We start from the raw sequence: 7,974 nt of genomic DNA, 5'->3' as shown, positions 1-7,974 counted from the left end.
GCTTATGCCTGAAAAGTCGATTCTCCTGTTCCTTTGATGCTGCCTGACCTGCTGCGTTTTCCAGCAACACATTTTTAAGCAGACTGTTAAATCACAAGTAGCTAGAAGCTTGGAATTACACTTCCAGACTGAATGGTGATATTAAGTAAAGTAATTGCTCAAGCTGTTTTTGGTGTCCCTATACGTTGTCTGACTTATCTTGAACATACTTATTTTTAACTTCACCAGTAATGCATCCTTTTTAGCTTTATCCCCAGGCACCATTGCTTTGTCTTTCAGTTTAATAAACCCTGTCTCTGCACTATATGTTTCAAAAGCTTATGTTGTTTATATTCCTGCCTTTGACTTGCATTTCTCGCTATTCACAGACATGAAAAGAGATCAAAGATATTCCAATACAATGAACGCGAAGTGATTATCAATTACCAGAACAAACAAACAGATTGCTTTAGATATATAAAAACAGATTACTTTATTATTTTGTTTGTGGAAGCAACATCAAAAGAATCTAATTAACTTGCTAACTACCTATCAATAAAGACCTATTTTGTAACTTGTCAGCAATTCTGTGCTTAAAATGTATGTTAGGTAATTATTTGGCCAATTTTTTCTTGTGGGCAAGTAGTCATAATTCTTTTTATATATTTGTGAAACATGGACATTGCTGGCTAGGCCTGCGTTTATTTCCCAGATTTTAGCTGAAAGTTGACCACTGTGTTGTGGGTCTAAGAGTCATATGTAGGCCAGACAATGTCAAGAATAGTACATTTTCTTCTCTGACACTGAAGCATATGGGTTTTTTTTAAAAGATAATTGACAATGGTTACCATGTCGTTTAGTCTGTCAGGAAAACTGCTGAATTCCGATGGGACCAAATCCTATTGATAGAACCGAGGCGATGGATACTTCTGGTCATCCACAATTCTGATATTAGTCAGCTTTTCAATTTGCATCACATGAATCCTTCACTATGAATCCATCATATACAATCATGAAGGAACAGCCAGCACCTATCAACCCCTTTACTGTGGTCCTCTTCACAAAGGCCAGCCAAAAACAATGTATAAATACTATTTCCACTGATAATTTCATATTTTGGGGTCTCAGTTGGCCTCCTGATTGTGTTGTACAGTTTCTGAAAGAGTTGTTCTTCTTGAGGCTTGCCTGACTAGATTTAACACACCTGATCTCATTCCCTTCAGATCTCTGGCTTCGACTTGGATTTTTATGTTCTTCAGACTCAACTGGGATGGGCTGAACAGCTGGCTTGCTGCTCAGTCTTCTGTGACACATCCTGAGACATCTGGTCTTCCAACTGTAAAACAACATAGGTATGCTCATGAGGCCTCAAGATGATCAGTGCATATACCTAACTGCTCAAGATATTGACACTCTGATCAAGTAACCGGATTCTTAAATCATCTGGACATATTTCCAGAAATATGTCTCTGAATAATAAACAGCTTCAATTATACATTAATAATTTCTCTCTGGATTCAGTCAGTTTCTTTAAATCCTGTCTCTCATTCAGGCATTAAATCATAAACTCTAAGAATGATACACTTTGAAATATTGTAATTTATAGGATTGATGCACAAATAAATATATTCCTTTGTAGTGATGTTGTGTTAGCCAGGTCACTTTTTTGCCATTTGTGTGTTAACAGTGTGATAAACCTAACATCTCATATAGCCCTCCTTCAGATTTAGAATAAGTTTTTAGTTTTAATAAAATCATGAGTCATAATGTACGAGACTTTTTCTGCTGATATGTTTCTCAACTGGGGCAAGATAGTGATTGTTTGTTTCCCCTGGTTCTGCATAACCTCCTTCCCACACCCTCAATGCAGCATTGATTCCCTTGTGATTGGTCTTGGTTTCTTACAACTGTATTTGTTTTGAGGTGCTCAAGGTCTAATTTGAATGCACACTGCTTTTGTTAAAAATCTCTTTGTTTTTCCTGTTGCCTCATGCTGGAGCCCCTTGGCTGCCAATCAAACTGACTGAATTTCAGTCTCTTTTCAATTTAAGGGGTGATTGTTTTTGTTTTCTTTTTAAATTTTAATTCACACTCATTGCCAGTGTTATTTGCCAACAGATGTTATAAGTCTGGCTCTACCTGAGGTAACTTCTCCAGTCCAATCATGTGATTCTCACTCACCAGCTTCTTACTTCTATGGGAATTAACTTGTGTTATTCCATATCCATCACCTGCACATGAGAGCATGATGTGCCAATATTATTTTCTTGTAACCTAGGCTGCGTTATAGTGTCTCTCATGTTTCCTTCTTCAACCTCTTTGCAGGTGAGTTCAACATACTATTGCTGAGATGTGACATAAATTGCTAATTTGCAAAATAATTGCTACATGGTTTATTTTAACAAAATTGTCCTTTTAAAATAGGTGTATTTGATAAATAAAAATATACAGTTCCATCACCAATGGATATAAGTATGAATAATATTTGAGGTTGTTCAAATAAGCTACACGAAATTATAGCTTCCTATATTTATTTGACTACGTATTCTAGTTTTAAAAAATTCTTGTGAACTTGATTCAATTGCTCTGCTTTTTAGCATTTCTTATGATTAATTGACTCTGCCTAATGATACGGAGTGAAGCAACCATCTTGTTCTTTATGTAATATTATGGTTTCATGTTATAGGAGAAAGTGAGGACTGCAGATGCTGGAGATCAGGATGCTGCCTGACCTGCTGCGCTTTTCCAGCAACACATTTTCAGTTCTGGTTTCATGTTCCCCAGTTATCTAAGTTTCGAATGCAATGCCAAGTTTAACATATATATATATATATATATGAGTGGTCAAAATCATAGCATTGGCTATGTATGTCTTCAAACATCAATGGGGATATGGTGGATTGATCTGGTTTGGTTATACTTGCCACAAAGCTACCTATTTATAGTTAGACACCTGAGAAGATGGAACTAGGCAGTACATCATTATTGTAGCAATTACCTGCTCATCATCTACAAACTGAACGGCTTTTTAACAGATTTTCAAAGTTACTGGCTTATTGTAAACATTTTATGTAGATCAGGGTGACGAGCTTAAAACACTTGAGTGGCATAGCTAATGTTCAAGCTTAATAGGACTCCAGAAACACTTGTTCAGTGCTTTTGATGTGCATCAGCACTGTAAATCCAGAAGGGCCCTTAATTTGTTTGACTACACAATACTAGGCATTTCCTGCCAGCTTTGGCATCATCTTGAAATAGCTGTGACAACAGCAGTGTGTGTATATCATTTTAAAGCTGCAAGTGTAAAAAATGATATTGGTTTACCGTTTCCTCAAGCAAAAGCAATGATGAAAATTTAGTAATGGGTGACCGTATGCCTAATGTGTGCAGGCATTCATCACATTGGTAATTCATGGTGATCGTGGTTTAGGTGTCCAACTACTAATTAAATATCATAAATAATTAGGTTAATGACTGGTCTAATGTCTATTTAAGGACCCGAGAGTTCAACATGCATCAGAATTATTCAGGTCAGATTCACGTTTTAAACATAAAATGCTTTATTTCGAGCAAGATGAAGCAGGAATGGTATCCCTAACTTCACAAACCTCCTCAATGTTAACCACCTTCGCGCACACCCTACCCCACAACCAGTAACCTTCAACTGGTTAATTCACCTTTAACCCCACCCCCACCACCCCCACCAGTAATCTTTAACTAGTTAATTCACTCATTTTCTGTCATACCTGATTTTAGAGAATCCAAATATCATTTTGCTCAAGGGCTAAGCTGCTAAGATCCAGTGCATGCAGGTCATGGCATGTCTATGAAATGGCACCTAAGACTCAGTTTCGTGACCATCCTTAGCAACACCCAACCCCCAACCCGCTCAGGCCCAGAATAATTTCTTCTCGTTTTAGTCTTGAATTAACTTTACACAGAGAGTGTTAAGGGCATGGAATGCCATACCTGCTAATGTAGTCAACTCAGCCGCATTAGGGAGATTTAAACAATCCTGAGATAAACACATGGATGATTTTGGGATAGTGTAGGGAGACGAGCTGAGAATAGTTCACAGTTCGGCGCAACATTGAGGGCTGAAGAGCCTGTTCTGTGCTGTATTGTTCTACATTCTATGTAAGTTATCCTCCCAATGATTTCAACATGTTAGCATGTTTCACTTTCTTGTTCAAAAGTCACAAAATTTGTCACTGATGCAAATTATGCAATATTTTCGATCAATTGTCATTTTGCCAAATGTGAGTGTGTGCGCGTGCATGTGTGTATGAAAGAAAACTCCGTCATCTTTGAGGCTCACTGATTTTTAATGTATGTTTACATTTGATGCTCTAGGAATCAATGAATTGTTATGTCTGGTAACTAGTGTGCAGTACCCTGTATACCTTTAAATGACATGCTCATCATATCATCACCATATCAGAGCTTGTGACTTTAGGGTATAAAGATCTCAGTCTCCATCTTAACTGGGGTCACTTGAAGCATGACACACTGGTGAAAGCATGCTACAACTCTATGGAACCAAATAGCTTATTATTAGTCAAGATACTGAAGTGTCTATTACTAATATGTAGATATAATGACAGTTGTAATAAACACCTTTTATACCTTACAGTATTTCATTACTATCGAATTTTTATTACAGGAGCTAACATACATATTGCCTCATCAGGGTCAGATACTCTGTTGGAGAAGATAGCCCAAATCGTGGGAGTGGTCATGGTGGCAACACTGTGGTAAGCAGTCCATGTTCTTGGAGAGAGACATTTATAAATCTCAAATAAAAACAGTTGGATGCCAGACTTGGACTTAAAAGCATTCAGAGAAATAACAGCACCACTTTCTGAGTAGATACAAAATTTAAGGTCAACCATTCTGGCTGTAACAGCTGTTCCTTCTGTTGAGGTATTTTAGGTGCTGGAGGAGATTTCCTCGAATTCCAGGAGCAGCAATCACTGTTTTATATGCTGTTGCATTGTTTTGGAACTTTGGGAAAAAAAAGTCAAAACAACAGCAGTTTTAAAAGGGAGAAGGACAGACAAAAGAAGCACAGAATGAGGTCAGTGCAGGAGAGAGAGAGAGAGAGAGACGGAGAAAGAAACTGACACCAGAGTGAACCTGCACAGTACTGCCTTTGCTGTTTGAATTCGTGTATCACTGGACATCGGAGTGTGTCTGGGAATATTATCAAACAGTGAAATTCACAATTGATCTTGGAGGACCTATTTGGGCAAAGTTCACAGAACAGAATTAGAAAAGTAAATTGTTTTAAGTGGCCTACAGAACGTCTGCAGTAGTAAGAAGAGTGGGTTCTTTCTTGATTATATGTTTTTTGAGATATGTCTCTTGATTAACTTAAAATATAAGTCGTAACTATTAATCTAACCTGGAGCAGTGTTTTACAGAGAAATAAGATGGTGTTATTTTCTGGGTCTGTAGATTGTGAAGGAGCAAAAATGGCCTTTAGTAGAGCGATATGTGCTTCTTGTCAGATGTGGAAGTTTAAAGAGAGTTTAAGGGTAACTGTGGATTATATCTGCAATAAATGCTGTTGGTTGCAAATCATATCATATCGAATGGATCGGTTGGAGAGACAGTTAGAAGCAATGAGGAATTTGCAACAGCAACAGTACGTGATGAATGGCAGTTATAGGAAGGGAGGAAAGTTTCAGATACAGTCACATAGATGGGTTAATTCCAGGAAAGGTAAGAGAGGTAGGCACCTAGTGCAGGTGTGTTCTGTGGCTGTATCCATTACAAACAAGTATGCTGCTTTGGAACATGTAGGGGATGATGGATTCTCAGGGGAACGTAGCATGAACAGCCAAGTTTCTGGTATTGAGACTGGCTCTAATGCAACAAGGGGTACGTCAGGTTCTAAGAGATCAATTTTGTTACGGGATTCTCTAGTTTCAGGTACAGACAGACGTTTCTGTGGCCAGCAGCGAAAAATCAGAATGGTGTGTTGCTTCCCTGGTGCCAGGATCAAGGATGTCTCAGAGAATGTGCAGAATGTTCTCAAGGGGGAGAGGGGCCAGCAAGAGGTCATTGTCTGCATTGGAACCAATGACATAGGAAGGAAAAAGGTTGAGATTTTGAAGGATGATTACAAAGAGTTAGGCAGGAATTTAAAAAAAGAGAGTAGTAATATCTGGATTACTCCCGGTGCTACAAACTAGTGAGGGCAGGAATAGGAGGATAGAGCAGATGAATGCATGGCTGAGGAGCTGGTGTATGGGAAAAGGATTCACATTTTTGGATCATTGGAATCTCTTTTGGGGTAGAAGTGACCTGTACAAGAAGGACGGATTGCACCTAAATTGGAAGAGGACTAATACACTGGCAGGGAGGTTTGCTAGAGCTGGTCAGGAGGATCTAAACTGGTAAGGTGGGGGTGGTGGGACACAGCGAGATGGTGAGGAAAGAGATCAATCTGATACTGGTACGTTTGAGAACAGAAGCGAGTCAAACAGTCAGGGCAAGCAGGGACAAGGTAGGACTATTAAATTAAACTGCATGTATTTCAACGCAAGGGGTCTAACGGGGAAGGCAGATGAACTCAGGGCATGGTTATAAACATAGGACTGGGATATCATAGCTGTGCTGAGGGAGGATATTCCCAGAAATACATCCAGGGAAGTTATTTGGGTAGAACTGAGAAATAATAAAGGGATGATCACCTTATTGAGATTGTATTATAGACCCCCTAATAGTCAGAGAGAAATTGAGAAACAAACTTGTAAGGAGATCTCAGCTATTTGTAAGAATAATAGGGTAGTTATGGTAGGGGATTTTAACTGTCCAAACATAGACTGGGACTGCCATAGTGTTAAAGGTTTAGATGGAGAGGAATTTGTTAAATGTGTACAAGAAAATGTTCTGATTCAGTATGTGGATGTATCTACTACAGAAGGCAGGACAGGTGACTGAGGTGTCAGTTTGGGGCACTTTGGGGCCAGCGACCATAATTCCATTAGATTTAAGATAGTGATGGAAAAGGATAGACCAGATCTAAAAGTTGAAGTTCTAAATTGGAGAAAGGCTAATTTTGACGGTATTAGGCAAGAACTTTCAAAAGCTGATGTGAGGGCAGATGTTCGCAGGTAAAGGGACGGCTGGAAATGGGAAGCCTTCAGGAATGAGATAACGAGAGTTCAGAGGAAGTATATTCCTGTTAGGGTGAAAGGAAAGGCTGGTAGGTACAGGGAATGCTGGATGACTAAAGAAATTGAGGGTTTGGTTAAGAAAAAGAAGGAAACATATGCAAGTTATAGACAGGATAGATCAAGTGAATCCTCAGAAGAATATAAAGGCAGTAGGAGTATACTTAAGACCAAAATCAGGAGGGCAAAACGGGGACATGAAATAGCTTTGGCAAATTGAATTAAGGAGAATCCAAAGGGTTTTTATAAATGCATTAAGGACAAAAGGGAAACTAGGGAGAGATTAGGGCTCCTCAAAGATCAGCACGGCAGCCTTTGTGGAGCCGTAGAAAATGGGGGAGATACTAAATGAGTATTTTGCATCAGTATTTACTGTAGAAAAGAATATGAAAGACATAGAATGTGGGGAAATAGATGATAAAACCTTGCAAAATGTCCATATTACAGAGGAGGAAGTGCTGGATGTCTTGAAACGCATTAAGGTGGATAAATCCCCAGGAACCAATCAGGTGTACCCTAGAACTCTGTGGGAAGCTAGAGAAGTGATTGATGGACCTCTTGCTGAGATATTTGTATCATTGATAGTCACAGGTGAGGTGTCAGAAGACTGGAGATTGGCTAACATGGGGCCATTGTTCAAGAAGGGTGGTAAGGACAAGCCAGGGAACTATAGATCAGTGAGTCTGACGTCGGTGATGGGCAAGTTGTTGGAGGGAATCCTGAGGGACAGGATGTAGATGTATTTGGAAAGGCAAGGACTGATTAGGGATAGTCAACATTGCTTTGTGCGTGGGACATCATGTCTCACAAAGTT

The sequence above is a fragment of the Chiloscyllium plagiosum genome, chromosome 26, assembly GCF_004010195.1.
Source record: "Chiloscyllium plagiosum isolate BGI_BamShark_2017 chromosome 26, ASM401019v2, whole genome shotgun sequence".
NCBI lineage: Eukaryota > Metazoa > Chordata > Chondrichthyes > Orectolobiformes > Hemiscylliidae > Chiloscyllium > Chiloscyllium plagiosum.
This window is presented reverse-complemented; position numbering follows the sequence as displayed.